Genomic DNA, 18,373 nt, shown 5'->3' on the forward strand with positions numbered 1-18,373 from the left:
GACGGTGTTATTTCTTTAAGAAACGCTGTCCATAAGTAGTCACCACTCAATAGGTGGTGGCCATCTTGTGTGGTCACAAACAGCTTCCGTGTTGGACGTGTGGAGAATAGGAGGCAGGCGTCAGAATGCGTGGGTTTGCACCAACTTTGCCTTATTGAGTCGCGTTTCAATGGGGTTAATGTAATTTTGCAGCCACCTTCGCACGCACTGACTCGTGCAAAAATGCGAACATTTTACATGCGGGCAAACGTGCAAAAGCAACACCTTCACTGACAGAACAGTGCATTAGGTTTGGTGCAAATATTGCTGTAAATGTACACGGGCACCAATGCTATCCCATGTAATCAAACCATGGCGGCACGCGGCAGGTGCACTGTGGTCCCGCGTGCGGGCGTGGATGCGGTGAGTGCATCCAGGCTATGTGGGGTGAGAGAACACATTATGGAGACTGAAATGGGGTAAGAAGGTATAATGGGGCGTTCTGCAAGATTCAAGCGGATGGCTTCGGGGAAGAACCAGCTCGTTGTGGTTAACGATATTGTTTTCTTTATTCTTCCTCCCATAATGCACAGTCTGTTGTTTGGAAGCGGTGTCACCTATAGAAGGACAGACAAGCTGCAAGTTACTAAAGTAAAGTAGCTCCCTCGAGAGTATTACTGCACTATTTCTATTACAGAGGCGCTTGACGCATACCCCCTTTAAAACTCAGGTTTATTTTCGACGAGGTACTCAGGCCGCAATCAGATAGACGAGTAATCTGATCACGCAGTGCTTAATTTGTGCCAGTGGTTACAGGTGGGACCCACCGGCGGCCATTTTGGGGGGGGCGGCACTTATTTTTCCTCCCCAGACTTTGGTCCAGAGCACAGGAGTGAAAACACAAACGGGTGAAAGCTGGAGTGACAGAAAGACGGAAAAAGTAAAAAAGCAGGAAGGAAAAAGAGCCTGAAGGAGTGAAATAAAGAGACCGGAAGTATAGGGTGGTGGAAGGAAGCGGCGTGAGATAGAATCACGACTACACAGCCTTGGCCTTGCGCAGCCAGACCTTAGATAGTGCCAGCCTCGAGCTTCTTAGCAAAACTTTGGGCACCTTAAAAATTAACCAGGGAGGGCAAGTGCTATGCGTTCTACACCATAATGCACCCTACACACACACACACTGAACACCATCAATCGGCGCCGAAGTAAATATGTATCTAGAACATAAGTATGTTTCTGTGTAATCCATACGTCTCTCTATTATATCAATTAATATGTCTACCTAGCTGTCTGGATGGACGACGGACGGACGAAAAGATAATGTATTATGCTGTGCTAGCAGACAGAAGATATTACAGATTTCCTCACAGATGCGCTTACGTCATAAAAGACATACACAATATTGTCGTGACTTGTGTTACATCCTGTACTGAAGGGGGGTGGGGGTCCCTCTCCACCCAACAGATTATGCGCATAGCCGGCCTCTCGCCGTTTTCAGTGCGCTGCGGCATCAGACAGATAATAGTCACTCCCCCCTGTTTCGGGCTCTTATTAAGTGACTGAGGGCCGCGGAGCCCTGTGTGGCCGCCCCCACCGGCGGAGGGGCAGTGTGCGCAGTCTATCTTTGAACAATATACAGTAGCCGCACAAAACGCGCTCAATGCGGGAGGCTGGGCGCCGAGGATGTCAGGGGCGTGCATACTGAGGCAGGGGCGCCGGGACAAGAGGCCTCTCCTTTCTCTCTTCATGAATGGGCTGCTGGGGGGCAGTGCATCCCCGAGTCAGGGGAGCCCCCCCGGGTTTTGTCCGGCCTGTCACTTGCGCCCATTGTGGGCCGTGTCGTACATGCTGCAGCCCATATGGACAGCTGGGCCCGGGGACCCCGCGACACCCAAACTGTGTCCAGCTTTCAGGCGCGCCATTGTTGTCCCTGAAAGGAAGACGAATTAAAAATTCGTGCGATATCTATTCTGGTGGAGGTCTGAAGAGCCAGGGGCCTTTTTTCTCCCATGTTTGTGTCTGGTTTCACAGGCCTACTAACCGGCCAGGGCCCTGGGCCTATCGTTAAATAGCAAGTATTCTGTACAGCCACCTCACGGTGACAGGTCCCTGCCCGGTCACCACCAGTCACCATCCTCTGAAAGTTTTATGGTCGGCGGAGAGGGCTATTTCCCGAGACAGGAGAGGGCAGGCCACTCTGTCAGACTGCTGTGAGCACTGGTTCTCACCATGTTCGCCTAGCGCCAAGTACAGTTGCTTTACAGCGCTTACACTTGGTGCGCGCTCCACCACAGTAAGGATGGACAACAGATACATCAGAAGGATACTAACATCACAACATCTTTTAGATTACCAGACTCTGAGGGGCCCACAGTGGTCATAATAATCATTATTGTAGCTTATTTTATATAAGGGTAAATGGTGCACTTCTACGGTCTCAGAGCTCTGTAAATAATATATAATATATATCAAACTAACTAATTTAAAAGTAGCTGATATTGAGTTCTTTGGCATTAAGAGGTGCATAATCTACACATTCAAGATGTAGGACGGGCAGGTAGAGTGGGAAATGTCCCGTCAGATGGCAAATATTCATACCAAATGTAACTTTCAATCTATCATATTTTAGGCGCACAAATCTTGAAATTTATTTATTATGATTTTGGCTCTCAAAGAGGGCCACATAAAATATACAAAATATAGCACACAACAATTACAGCACAACCATTACATTGCTCGAAGAGAGCAGCAAAATTATCCTAAGGTAAATACGAAACTGACATATAATTCAAAAGCTACACAAGTCGGACAGTCTAGGTACATCTCCATGGACATATTAATAAATAGCTAAAAACCCTTTAAAAAAGTTAAAAATGTGAAAACAGAACATTTCATTGGGAGGGGAATAAAGTGCAAACAGGAAATCATTCAAAGTAACAATGCCAAGATCCAAACAAATAACTTTTATCCATCTACAACGTAATTTACGAAGCGCCGGGCAGATCAGCAACACATGCATACAGTCCTGGATATTTACTTTACAAAAATTGCACAGAGGAGAGGAGCCATTCCATTTAGATAACAGTCGGTTTAACGGTAATAAATCATAACGTAAAAGAAACCAAAATCTACGGATACCATGTGGTAGGTTCCATCTTACATAGGGCTGAGGGAGTTTCCACAAATAGGAATCAAGGAGATGTTCTACCTTTCTTTTTCCACAGATTACTTTTTTATCCATCTGGAAACACAAGTCCCATGAAGCTGCTTTTAAAGCAAATTTTAACTGTAAAGAAGAATACAAAAACAAAGCAGATTCATCTAATTTGAGGAGGATTACAGCTTTTCGAAAATTACGCACAAGTTGAGAAAACTCATTAAAATTACCCAGTAGTTCACTTTTGAGGATAGCTCTCATTGTCCCTACCTTAGCTCTTGCAAGGCAGGCCACCCATCTAACAAGGGCCGATAGTCCCTGTACCCAGCTACTCCTGAGGCCGAAATCCAGCCTACAGGCAGCTAAAGGGCACGCGGTGTTTAGGGAAGAGAGAGATCTTAGAAGTTTACCCTCTATCTTATGGCAAAAGTCCCACTTTTTCACATCAATAAGTTCAATACCATACAATATTGTTGCGGGGATTTTTGATCTATACACTTCCAATAAAATCGGAAAGTGCCGTTTCCCCGTTGCATGGTAAAGAGAGTTTAAACCTTTGCCATGGGCAATAGCTTTGCGTGTACAATGTTCTATGTGGAGTTTCTCACTCAAATTAGCCATGATAATTTTCCCCCAAAAAGTATAGGACTTTACCACCTCAATTTTTTGGCCCCCAATAAACCAACCAAAATCAGCGGAGCGGCACCTCTTCTTACCAGCTATACACATAACTTTGCTTTTAGTAATGTTGATCTTCATATGATGATCCACAGCAAACATATGAAGCGCATTAAGCCGATTTGCAAGTCCTTTGGGGGATAGATCAAAAATGAGAACATCGTCGGCGTACATCAGGCAAGATATAGGGGACCCCCCGAGCACCGGGGCAATGCCCTCACTAGAAGAAAGGGCTGCGGGTAGGTCCACCGTGTACAGAGAAAACAAAAGGGGGGCCAACAAACAACCTTGCTTAAGGCCATTCAAAGATGGAATTATATCTGAAAGACCCCTTTCGCCTCCCATCAACACCCTACACCAGGTCTCTGTATGTAGAGCCCGCACCAGCTCCAATAGGTAGGATGGCAGACCAAGCGCTGCCAGCTTTCTCCACAGCGTTCCGCGGTCCACTTTATCGAACGCTGTGGAGAAATCGATAAAGGCAGCATACACCACCCCACCTCTCACCTGAACATACTTATCCGTAACCACATGCAGGGCGGTAAGGTTGTCTAACGTACCGTGGTCCCTACGAAAGCCAGTCTGTTCTAGCGGCAGAATATTATTCTCCTCTACCCAATCGGAGAGGGCTTTTAATAAACATTTCGCAAACACTTTTCCGATGGAGTCGAGGAGAGCAATCAGACGGTAATTACTGGGGCTGTCCCTAACTCCCTTCTTAAAAATAGGGACCAGAATACTACCCCTCCACGAATCAGGGACCATTTTCGTCATAAAACATGCTTTAAACAGGGGAAACAGAATTTTACTCCACCTTACAGGATCAGATTTCAGGACCGTCATAGGGAGTTCATCGGGTCCCATTGCCCCGGAGACCCACATGTTTTTTATCGCCATCTCAATTTCCTTCTCAACGGGGTAATTAGTAAGCCCCAGGGGAGTAGCGCTAATGGCATTATCATTGCCTAAATTACCACTGTTGTCAATATCGTTACTTAAAATCCCATTCCCAGCATAGAGTTCCCGAATATAAGATATCCAATCCTCTTCCGCTACAGGGATAGGGGAGGGGCCTAGTCTAGACCCACACCCCTTACCAATTATTGTCCAAAAATCTCTAGTCCTACCATGGACCACCGATTCCCTCAAATTAATCCATACATTATCCTCCCTTTCTTTTTTTAATTTTAACTGGACTCTGCTTCTCTTTCTTTTTAACCTTGATATTTCTTTACCACGATCCATAACCCTATCAAGATATTGTTTGCGAACCAGTTTGTTTATTTCCTTATTCAGGCTATGCAGTATACTCGGGACCGCTACCCTAGTTCTTGGTCGAAAAATTTTTTTGGCATAAGAAGTGATATTACATACAAATTCTTCAAAATATGCTATTTCATTCCCATGCCACTCATTTAAAACTAATAGGGTCTCGTCTAGAAAGTCCTGTATCCCATTAATGGCATTGGGATTCCAATGGCACCTTCCCGAGGAGGCATGGAAAGCGACATCACTACCCTTAAGAGACCAAGATGCCATTGTCAGAGGCTTTAAGGAAAGAGTAACAAGTAATATACTATGGTCGCTCAACGGAGTAAATATTATCTTAATATCCTGAACTAGAGGGAACAAACCGTAATCTGAGATAGGCGCACAATGTAAGCTTTACAAAACAAAGGGCTTTTAAAGGGACACCATCACAGTTCATCTACATTGTTTGTTTTCAAATATGTCCCCTGTCCTGCCTGTATGGGTGCCAATCTTGACTCTGTAATTAATCTCTCTCTCTCTCTCTCTCTCTCTCTCTCTCTCTCTCTATATATATATAGGTTGCAGCGTGACCAAGGGCTTTCCGCCCGAAACGCGTCGCTGGTTCTGTTTTAAATCTGCAATAAAAATTACCATCTTGCTGAAGTGCTGGTCCGTCCCTCTTCCTTGCTGGCGTGGAGGCAGTGTCTGCGAGCGCAGAGCAGGCTGGGGAGGAGCCTTTCTTCATATATATATATATATATATATATATATATATATATATATATATATATATATATATATATATATATATATATATATATATATTTTATATATCAGCAGTTATAGTTATCAGGGCTAACTATAACTTACACCCCGCAATGCACTGCTTAATTACATCACTCATGTCATGCTCAGTGACATCACTCATGATATTTTATATTTTATATGACATCCCTGATGACTTTTCAAAATATACCACTGATTGGTCCCCTTCCCTGGGCCAATTTCTGCGCCAGGAACCCCATCCCCCAGGGTCTGGCCAATTCAAATGGGCGAGGGGAGCTGCACAGCCCCTTCCAAGACCTTTTTTTGCCCTGGGGACACCATCCCCAGGGTCCAGCCTTTAGGAAAAATTATTTAGGGGATGGGGCTGCACAGCCCCACTCCCTTGGCCGGTTTCGGTCCCGGTGACCCTATCTCCCCGGACCTGGCATTTTTTTTGTTTTTTAAAGTTTCAGGGGAGATGAGCTGCGCAGACCCCCTACCCGGGACAATTTTGCCCCTGGGGACCCCATCTCCCAGGGCCCAACGATTTATAGATGGGCTGGTGCTGCACGGCCCTCCTCCCCAGGCCAAATTTGGCACGAGGACCCCCCAGGCTTGCCCATTTTTAATTAGGTGTCCCCAGAGCACCCACTCTTCATTGGGACCACAGTGACAGCCTGAAGGACCCAGCGGTCCCTGCTAGCTCCCACCTACTGCGGGAGCTGGCATTGCTTTTTGACATAGGGAGCTGCTGCAAAGGCAGCTCCTTGTGTCTAAAAGCAATTGTGATCTGCTTCCAGCAAGCAAGAGCATATTTTGTGCTCTGTCTTGCTAGAAAATGGGCGTTTGCTATGGCTTGGAGGGAGTGGTAAAGCTCCATGCAATAAGACATTAATGAGGTGGGACAAGGGGCAATAAAGGTCCTGCACACGAGCCCCAAGCTATGAACTGTAAATCATGAGGTGTGCTGCTCCTAACAGAAGGAAGGAAGAAGGGTTGGTGACCCAAATAGGAAGGGGAATAGCTCCTATATGGAGCAAAGGCCCTCACACACCCCGGGGATGTCATGTTTTATCATAGGGTAGCTCCTCGTTGGGCCGATTCTGCCATGCCCAACGGGCCCCACAGGGGACACTTTACCAGAGATCTTCTCCCTGTGGTCTTAGTTGTTGATGAAGTGGGTGTGTGTGGGAAACGTGGTGCATGTACAAAATTGAGTAGAGTGTAGGGTGAAAAAATAAAAAAAAACAATGGGAACTAGCTGTACTAACTTTAATTAGCAGGTTCCCTGTTATGATTAAAACCAGAAATATTTGCATGAAGAGATTGTGATGGTCTCATCAAGCATTATGACTGGAGCGCTCCAGATCCACGGAGGGTAGTTCAGTCGCGCAGTGTGACCCCGACAGATGAGTTGGTCGTGACGCCAGTGTGCGTCCCATGACTCAGGAGCATCTGGCCCATTCCCCCTGCAGCCCCGGTCCCCACTCAGGAGGAACCTTGTTGCAGTTGGTGTATTTTGGTGAGGGCATGAATAATATATTTTCACACATATAGATAAATGACCCCCCCATGATTAGAAAGAAGTGTATCCAGGTCCTGAAGAAATGCCACGATCTTTATGACACAACAGGGCATGAAATATGTTGACCGTTATCCTTACTCATAACGCTTGATGAGACCACCACAATCTCTTCATGCAAGTATTTCTGGTTTTAATCAATCTAGGAACTGCACACCTTGTGATTTACAGTTCAAAGCTCCAGCCAAGCCATAGCAAACAGCTATGTCCTGGTGGTGGGCACCCCGGGACATAGCAGGAGCCGCCCTAGGGGGTGGTGGTCCCGAGGGCAAACTTTGGCTCCATGAGGGGGGCCTTGTGGCCCTCCTCCTTTTTTAGAATTTGCCCCGGGGAGGTGGTGGTCTCTGTGGCTACTGGGGCATCTGCAAAGCCCCCTGCATTGAACGTCTGAAAAGTCCAGGGCGAAGGCTGTCCCTGGAGCTGGAGGGGTCTGCATTGTCCCACCATTAATTAAAGTTAAAGCTCCGGGGAGATAGAAGCTCCCGGTGCTGTGGGGGGTCCACGCACGGCCCCCCACATTTTTTCTTGGAAAGCCACCGGGAGGTGGTGGTGCCCAGGGTTGGGGAGTCCTAGAGGCCCCCCATTTATTAAGTAAAGAAGCCCTGGGGAGGTGGTGGTCTCCAGGGTTTATTTAAACCCAGGGAGGGGAGCCCCATGCACCCCCTCCTTTATTTTTCATATTCCTCTGGGACTTGGCCCATCCGGGGGATTCCCTTAAAAGAAGCGAAGGAGCCTGCTCTGTTTTTATTTAAATTTTGCTACGAATCCGCTAATTTGCTGCAACATTGAAAACAAAATCTCTTTTTATTGCTGGGCGGAGTCCCTGTGGGACCCCCCTTACCTTATCTGGGGAGTCAGGGTATTTCTACCCTGCCCCCTTTTCTTTATTTTTAAAATTCTTTGTGGGACTCAGCTTCAAGGCGAGTCCCAAAATGGCTGCCAACACTTCTTAGTTCAAGTGTTGGTAGCCAATCAAATTTCAGCACTGGGATTGCGGATTCCCGAGTCCACTCCAATGATCCGCATACCCAGATATCTATATTTTTTAAACTTAAATATCTCTAAAGCTACAGAACGGATTCACACAAAATCACAAAAGCACATTTTCTGGACCAACATCTAGCTTTCTGCCAAATTTGTGTAATTTTGTTCAGCGGTTCTGGCGGTAGTCATGTTCACAATACCTAAGGGAAAATGCATGGGGAAAACACATTTTGAGACACCCATTTTTTCAGCCCCCCGCTTGACATATCACCCCAAAACTTTTAACACAGCAGCTCAACCAAAAAAAGGAAACTTGTTAAAAAATTGTGTGACGATTCGTCAAGCGGTGCTAAAGTTATTGGCAAAACAAAATAATACTTTTCCTATGGATACACAGTCCTAACTATAAATACCTATTGTTAACTGCCAGTAAGTAATATATTTACTGACAGTCAACAGTAGGTAGTTATAGTAGGAACTAGTTTCCATAGGAAAAGCTTTTTTTGCAGTTTTATATAGTGCAGACTTGACCCGAAGGTATAAGAGCTCTTTACATGAGCACCAGCTGCATTACAGACGGACACATTCATTTTTAGGTAAAGGGAGATTAAGTTATATGCTCACAATGGTAAGATGTTTGAGCCTCCCACCAGACTCGAACCTGGTTCCCCAGGTTCAAAGATGGCCGCCCTAGCCGTTAAGCAACACCGTTTTGTTTAATACTTTGAAGCTGGGGAATATAGAACGAGGCAGGACTATCAATCACTTTGCGACATACCTCCTGGACACTTGGGTGCTGAGGAAGGCATATTTCATGCCGAAATGCATTCGCCATACCAACCTTAAATAAAGTGTCTCCAATCGGTATTTCCCCTCATGTGGCCTCTGCTCCTTCCAGCAAGCAGGAGATATTTTGGGATATTGTTTTTCACGTTGGCCAGTGACGTGATTCAGAGACCCCCACTCCACAAGCAGGCCCAGACCTCGCTGGCTCTGCTGCTGCTGCAGCACTTCTTGGTTCCAAGGTATTGAATGGCCTGGACCCGCCTCGGACTGTGGGAAGAGACAGGGCGGTCGTGGGGTTACTAACCCCACGCAGGGCGATGTGCACTGTCTTTGCTGCCCTGCCGGAAGGAATCCTGTTATGTGAGGCTGGAAAGGTGAGGGGACCCGAGGAGGTGCACTGCTTGAGCAAGCAGGAAAATATGGTTATGTACAGCACTGTGTGACACCCTGCACCCCCGCATAACCACTCGGCGGAAACAACACCCCCATGCACTATTTTCCTGGTTTCACCTTATTGGATTCTGGGTCTTGTAGTTCACCAGAGCCTCGTGAACTGCAACAGGTGTGGTCACAAACTGGGGGCGGAGCCGGCTTACTTAAGAAGGAGGCAGGACTATCAATGACTTTGCGACATACCTCCTGGACACTTGGGCGCTGAGGAAGGCATATTTCATGCCGAAATGCATTCGCCATGCCAACCTTAAATAAAGTGTCTCCAATCTGTATTTCTCCTTGTGTGGCCTCTGCTCCTTCCAGCAAGCAGGAGATATTTTGGGATATTGTTTTTCACGTCGGCCAGTGACGTGATTCAGAGACCCCCACTCCACAAGCAGGCCCAGACCTCGCTGGCTCTGCTGCTGCTGCAGCACTTCTTGGTTCCAAGGTATTGAATGGCCTTGGCTCACCTCAGACTGTGGGAAGAGACAGGGCGGTCGTGGGGTTACTAACCCCACGCAGGGCGATGTGCACTGTCTTTGCTGCCCTGCCGGAAGGAATCCTGTTATGTGAGGCTGGAGAGGTGAGGGGACCCGAGGAGGTGCACTGCTTGAGCAAGCAGGAAAATATGGTTATGTACAGCACTGTGTGACACCCTGCACCCCCGCATAACCACTCGGCGGAAACAACACCCCCATGCACTATTTTCCTGGTTTCACCTTATTGGATTCTGGGTCTTGTAGTTCACCAGAGCCTCGTGAACTGCAACAGGTGTGGTCACAAACTGGGGGCGGAGCCGGCTTACTTAAGAAGGAGGCAGGACTATCAATGACTTTGCGACATACCTCCTGGACACTTGGGCGCTGAGGAAGGCATATTTCATGCCGAAATGCATTCGCCATGCCAACCTTAAATAAAGTGTCTCCAATCGGTATTTCTCCTTGTGTGGCCTCTGCTCTTTCCAGCAAGAAGAAGATATTTTGGGATATTGTTTTTCACGTCGGCAGTGACGTTATTCAGAGGCCTCCACTCCAAAAGCAGGCCCGGACCTTGCTGGCTCTGCTGCTGCTGCAGCCCTTCTTGGTTCCAAGGTATTGGATGGCCTGGGCCCGCCTCGGACTGCGGGAAGAGACAGGGTGGTCGTGGGGTTATTAACCCCACTCCGGGCGATGTGCACTGTCACTGCTGCCCCCGCCAGAAGGAATCCTGTTGTCTGAGGCTGGAGAGGTGAGGGGATCCAAGGAGGCGCACTGTTTGAGGAAGCAGGAAAATATGGTTATTTCATGCTGAAATGCATTCGCCATACCAACCTTAAATAAAGTGTCTCCAATCGGTATTTACCCTTGTGTGTGCTACACGCCTTTGTCAATGTGGAGGAGGTAACTAATTCATATGTTTTTATAAACAAACAATAAAGTTTCTTGCCGTGAAAAAAATGGGTCTGTTGAAATCAAAGAGGGGCAAACAAGTCAGATCACTTTATGTTTATGCGGGGGCCATTTTGTAGTGTATAGGCAATTCATTGCATTCTCTATGTTTCTCCCATCTTGCAACCATTATATACATCTATATACATTTATATACATTATATATACATTATCTGCAGGGGTATATTTAGTCACTTGGTGTATCTCATAATTCCTAAGACACAATTCATTTTTAAGACAGTTAATTATTTTCTGTCTACGTCTACACCTTTCGTGAAAGTATTGATAATTAATTCTAGTCAGAGATCCTCTTTCCCTGTTGCAACAATCTAGCCCTGGATGGGCATATACTCCTAGCCAATGTAGATGATTCATCAGTCCTTTCTAAATGATTGCTATGGTATCCCCCATCTCGTCCTCACACCTGGGTCTGTTGAAATTACAGAGGGGCAAACAAGTCAGATCACTTTGGGTTTTAACCTACGGGCAGTCACCATTATGTAGGTATAGCTAGGACCTAGTTTCAATAGGAATTGCGGTTTTTAACTTGCTTATAAGTTTGGTGCAGTTTGACAAATCTACACAAAGTTTCCCCCCAAAAAGTGGCATAGTATATTTAGTTGTGAATGGAAAGTTTCAGAGTGATCCGTCAAGCGGGGCCAAGAAAAAGAGTTTTGCCGCTCTTTCTTTACCATTGTCTAGTACAGACATCGGATAGCCAGGCCTCCTAAATCTCTTACACATCTCAATCATTTGTGCCTCAAATTCACAATCCTCAGAGCAATTTCTTTGAGCCCTCAGACACTCTCCGTATGGCACACTCCACTTAAGAGAGTTAAGATGGGCACTGTTAGCAGATAAAATACTATTGCAGGCAGATTATGTTTGAAAAAGTTGTGCATATGTTGTCATCTTTGATATACACTTGAATATCCAACTGATCAATTTTCTCTTACTGATTGTATGGGTCAATTACAGTTTCAAAGGATTCATGTTCAAAGACTGTAAAAAATAATCCAACCCTTCTACTTCACCGTCCCATATTACGAATAAGTCAGCAATGTAATGTACTCATAAAATAACTTTTTCCATTTTTACAGTATTCTCTTCTGACCATACACATTCTTTTCCCCAGTATATCGTGGTGAGATTGGCATACGTTGGTGCGAATGAATTACCCATGGCCGTACCTTTCATTTGTTTATAGAATTTACCACAAAAAACAAAAGGACATTATGTCTAACAACATCTCAACACCTCAATAAATATTTACAGGCCATCTGTATGAGCAATTGGGGCAACAACATGTTCAGATTTCCAGGGTATTTCATTAATCCGATTCAGAAAGTCCACTGAATCACGAATATATGATGGTAGGTTGGCCACATATGGAAACATGAAAATATCCACAAACGTAGATGTATTTTTTTAAGGGCACCACACAAACTGACAGTAGGGCATCTCCGAGAGTTATCTAATCTTTTATGTACTTTGGGAAGTACATAGATAGTTGGAACAACTGGAAGAATGATCTTCAAATATTGGCGTTCCTTTTCCTCTCGAAGATTTAGCTCATAACATTCATGTTGCTTGGTATGCAATGCCAGTTTGAACTTATCGGTGGAGTTCTCTTTCAGCTTCTCATAATTCATTGAGGAATTTAGTTGTATCATGACCTCTCAATAGTATTTGACGATCCATCACAAATATATTTCCACCTTTATCCAATGGTTTTATGATAATATGCTTGTCTTGTCGTAAATTTTTAAGTCACACCAATCGTCCGCCCTCATGTTTTGTTGCAGTCTATCATTCATTTGCTGTTCCTTTATTGAGATATTTCTCAATTCTTATGCCATGAGCTTATGGAGCAAATCTATTCTTTTCCCCGGCAGAAGCTGAGGGCAAAATCTGGATTTATTTTTATATTTGCTGGTCACTGTTTTGTTCGTTTCAATGTCAATGCCCATAAGACCACAACATTCAATATTCGCCATCCTTTCCATTTCCTGTTCCGTTTTGTATGTATGTATATATATATATATATAAATATGTATATGTGTGTGTGTGTATAAAACCCAGTAGCAGTCACCATTGGGTAGTTATAGTTGTCATGCCGTTTGATGAATCTCCCTGAACCTTTCCAAAACAGTGCTACTTTTTGACTATTTTGCACCTGGAAATTTGAGGGGCGATCCATTAAGCAGGGGTGAGAAAAAAGGAGAGCTCCAAAATGCAATATTCTCGTCATTTCCCAAGGGAGGTTTAGATACAGCCACCGAAAAATTTGTCTGAAAGCTTAGATCTTTGTCCAGAAGGAGTATTTTTTGTAGGGGTGGGCGTTGTGGGGCTACGCGAAGCTTCGTGAAGTGGGGAGGAAGCTACGCCCGCCCACACACTTCGCGTAGCCCAACTACGCGCTACCTGCCTCCCTCCCGCCCTCTTCTACATGCCTAATTTAATGTTAAATAGATTAAAAGTAAATTAAAAAGGGCTTACCTGATATGCGGCTTCCCAGGGCTCCCTCTTCCGCTGTTGCGCTGACTTCTTCCAGCCAAATGCGCATGCGCGGGCGCCCGCGCATGCGCATTTCTTGCAAGTAATGCGCATGCGCAGGCACCCGCGCATGCGCATTTGGCTGGAAGAAGTCGGCGCGACAGCAGAAGAGGGAGCCCCGGGACGCCGCATATCAGGTAAGCCCTTTTTAATTTACTTTTAATCTATTTAACATTAAATTAGGCATGTAGAAGAGGGTGGGAGGGAGGCGCTCCATCCACGGAGTGTGCGCAGTGTTGCCTACTACGCCTACTTTGCGAATCGCGAAGTAGGCAAAACTATGCATACTCCATGGATGGAGCGAAGCACTGCGCCCAAGGTTAATTTTTTGTGCTTTGGAGTAAATCCGTTAAGTCGTTTTCCAGCAATTAATGCTCAAAACCGTTTTATATCTAGGGACTCGGATCCTTAGTGGATCCCAACAGATCACAAGCTGAGATCTGATTAGCTTCCACCGCCTCAACCATGAAGTGTTGCCAACTATATGTGGTCTCAGGAGTCAGTCCAGAGTCCTAAAAATGGGGGCAAGGCCTGGTGCTGGCGTGCCAGAGGGACCCTGCCTGGGACCAACATGTTTTTTTAAAAATTTTGCCATATATTCGTGTTGTATCCCGGGATAGACCAGGGCCCAGGGGGGGATGAAAGGTTTATTTTTGGGAGGAAGAGGGGCCCTTATGGGCCCCTCCCTAGGCTGATTACAGCCCTTGGGGCCCGATCCCTGGGGCCTGATATCTTATTTAGGGGGAGGGTGGCACACAACGCCCCTCCGCTGGCCAATTTAGGCCTTATGGCCCAACATATTTCTTAGGTGAAGGAGAGTATATGCCCCCCTTCCTGGGCCTGTTTGACCCTAGGGATCCCATCCTCGTGGGCCCAGAATCTTTTTAAGGGGATGGCAGACACACAGACCCCCCTCTCAAGGCCACTTTTGGCCCTGTGGATCCCAACCCGTAGGGCCCAATGTATTTTTTGGCAGGAGGGTTGCCACATGACCCTTTTCCCTGAGCCTCTAAAGGCCTTGAGGACCCCATCACAAGGGCCACTAAACTTCTGCCTTGTGCCCCCCTCCCTGAGCCATTAATGACTCCAGACACTAGCTGAGTCGCATTGAGCCCTCTCCCTGAACATAGTGGTTTCCTTGCCTGCACTGGCATGAGCATTTTCTAGGCTTCCTCCACCTCGAAGCAGACAGAAAGTCTGCTACCAGCCGGCAGGACTTTTGAAAATGCTCCAGCTGGCTGGGAGAAGACTTTTGATCAGTTTCCCTACATGCATTAAAAGAACAAAATATTGCTCCTTCCCAGAGGGAGCAGCATTAGTAGCTGCTCCCTCTGGGTAGGAGCAATGCTGGCTCTGGCTACATGCCGGGAGCTGGCTGGGCCTGCAGGGGCCTTGGTGCTCTCCTTGCGGCCCCCAGCGAGTATTTGGTGGGTGTCCTGGGCGGGCACCAGGGCACCCACCTTTAAGTAATGAGGGTACCTGGGGGTGAAGTCCCAGGGATCAGGGAGGTGTGCTGCATGACCACTCCCTTTACTTTTAGTAATAGCCCTTGGGTATGGGTCCCCACGGCCTAACAAAGCTTGGGAAAGGGACACATGGCCCACTCCCCATTAAATTAAAAGAAACCGTCTTTGGGGATGGTGCCCCTAGGGCTTAACATGCCTTTCATGCTTAACATGCTTAACAGTGCCCCTCCCCTTTAATAAAGATAAAACCCTGGGAGATTTGGACCCCAGGGCCAAACAAAGCTTGTAGAAGGGGCATGTGTACTCCCTCCCCTTTATTTTAAGAAGTGGACCGGGAAGAATGGGTCCCCAGGGCCTGATGAGAATCGGGAGGGGGGCCAAAGAGTCCACTCCTCTTTAATCAAAACACAACCCTTTGGTATGTGGTCCCTAGGGCCCAATAAGGCTCAGGAGGGGGGTCATGCAGCCCCACTCCCCTTTATTATTAGTAATGGTCCTGGGGGATGGAGCCCCTACGGCCTACAAATGCTCAGGGAGGGGAGCCATGCGGCACTGGTCTCTGTAATTAAAATAAAGAACCATGGGGAATGGAGTCCCTAGGACCAAGAAAGACTTAGGAAGGGAGCCATGCGCCCGCTCCCATTTAAATAAAAAATAAATAGCCCTAGGGATGGGGTCCTCAAGGCCTAACAAAGCCACGGGGAGCCCTCCATCTTAATAAAAAAAGAGGCCATAAGGGATGTGGTTCATAGGAGCTAATTAGGCTTGGGGGGCACACGACCCTTCTCCTCTTTAAAATATATTTGGCCCTGGTGGATTTTGTCCCCAGGACTATAATAGAAGCGAGGAGGGAGGCCACGCAGCCCCCCCCCTTAAAAAAAAGGATAGGCCTAGGGATGGAGTCTCCAGGGCCAGGCCCTGTGGCCAACACCCCGCCGCTTACAGCCGTAGGCTGCATGCAATGTGGGGTTGGCTGCCTTTGGGGGTTTGGCCACAGACCTGGCAGTAGACAAGGCCTTGTGGCCAACAGCCCATTGCCCAAAGGCTGTGCACAGCATAGGGTTGGCTGCATGTAGGTGTTGGCCGCAGGGTTAAAGTAATGGTATAGTTAGGTAAAATGTTCAATAACAACATAACATTTTAAACTCTAAAAACCACTGAAATTCACCAGTTATAGTTATCTCAAGTAACTATAACTCGTGCCCCAAGGTAACAATAAATGGCAGGCCCACAATGCACAGTTTTCTCATACATAATTTCACTGCAAATGTTGGAAAGATATTATAAATGATGTCATTGAATATGTCATGAGTGATGTACTATGTGGGGTAATTAACAGTGCATGGAGAAGGCGCAAGTTATAGTTACCTTATGGCACAAGTTATAGTTACTTGAGATAACTATAAATGGTGATTTTCAGTGGATTTTAAAGTTTAAAATGTTACGTTGTTACTGAACATTTCATATAATGTTACTTTAACCTTTAGTTTTTCAGTGAATTTATACTTTTTTTTTAGCATAAAGTAATATGTAATTACCATACATAAACCAACCCTCCTGCCTCGCATGGCATTTGGCCATGCACAGCTGTGTGTTGGCTGCATGACCTGGCCTGCGGCCAATGCCTGCTGATAACCCTCCGCATGCAGCACTGCAGATAGCACTCTGCATGCAGCCAATCCCACACTGCACAGGGCTTTCGGTTGTGCACGGTGGGGGTTGGCAACATGGCCTTGGCTGCAGCCAGACCCTGTGACCAACCCCCTCAAAGGCAGCCAACTCCACAATGCGCATGGCCTTTGGCCATCTGCAGTGAAGGTTTGTCCACAGTACCTGGTCCTGGGAACCCATCCCCCAGGCCGTATTTTTTTTTAAGTGGAGAGGGGCTGCAAGGTCCTCCTCCCTGAACCTATTATGGCCCTGGTGACCCCATCCCCCATAGACTTGTTTTAAATTAAACTGGAAACTTATTAGGCCCTGATTGGCCCCATCCTCCAGGGCCATTGCCTAACATAACAGGAAGAGGGGCTGTGCACCCCCTTGCCTTGTTAGGCCCTGGGAATCCCATTTCCCAGGGCTATTAATAAAAATAAAGGCCAGGGGCCTATGTAGCCTCCTCCCCAAGCCTTATTGGGCCCTGGGGACCCCATCCAGAAGGGATGTTTTTTCATTAAAGGGGAGGGGACCATGTGGCCTCCCTCTCCAAAACTTGTTAGGCCTGAGGGGCCTCTTTCCCTAAGGCTGTTTATTTTAATTTAATAAGGGGCAGGCCATGTGACTCCATTCCCGAGCATTGTTAGACCCTGGGGACCCTTCCCACAGGGCTATTACTAAAAATAAAGGTGAGGGGGCCATGCAACCCCCTACCGAGGTGTTATTGACCCCGGGCCTCCATCGCCCACGGCCCTCATTGCTTAAAGATGAGTGGCCCGATGCCTAGTCAGGGCACCCACCATATTCTCAGCGGCCATGGGAGAAGCCCCAAGGGCTCTGCGGCCCCAGCCAGCTCCTGCTGCATGCAGGGATCCTGCAAATGCTGCTCCTTTTGTGTGGAAGCAATATCTTGATCCATTTTTTTTGCCCACATCAGGAACAGGCAGGAAAACCGATCCAAATTCTGTTCAGAGCCAGAGGAATTTTCAAATCTCCCGCCGGCTAGGAGAATACTTTGTGCTTGCTTCAACGTGGCCGGGGTTTTGAAAATGCTCCCGCCAAGAAGTTTGCCTGTTCACACTGGTGTGGGCAGAGAACCCCCTATGTCCTGGAGTGGGCCCTCCAGGACATAGCTAGTGTGCCAACCACAGGGAGGGGGCCCCCAGGGCCATTAACGGGTCTGGGAGGCTGGCCACATAGCTCCCCTCCTTTTTCAAAAGTTTAGCAACCCCAATTTGAGGGGCCCTGGGGCCATTAGAGGTTGGGAGAGGGAATTCCCATGCTCCCTCCCCTTAAAAATCCATCAGCCCAAGGGATGGGGTCCGTGGGGCCAAAAGCAGCCGTGGTAGGAGGGCCCCTCCCTCTCAAAAAAGATGTCAGGCCCCGGCGCATGGGGTCCCCATGACTGAATGTGGCCCAGGCGACACATTTGGCCCCCTCCCCTAAAAAAGACTTTAGGCCTCTGAGTATAGGGACCCCAGGGCCGAAAGTGGACCAGGGAGGGAGCCTGTAGAAAACTACAGTTACCAGCATGACTCTAAAGACACACACCTGTGATTAAAGTTGAGCATGCGCATAGGAACTGTAACAGAAGCACCTTATGTTTTCCAGCTCTGTATCCTCTGACGAAGAGGCCAGGAGGCCTTGAAAGGCG

This window comes from Lissotriton vulgaris, chromosome 6 (assembly GCF_964263255.1).
Source record: "Lissotriton vulgaris chromosome 6, aLisVul1.2, whole genome shotgun sequence".
In the NCBI taxonomy this organism is placed as follows: Eukaryota; Metazoa; Chordata; class Amphibia; order Caudata; family Salamandridae; genus Lissotriton; species Lissotriton vulgaris.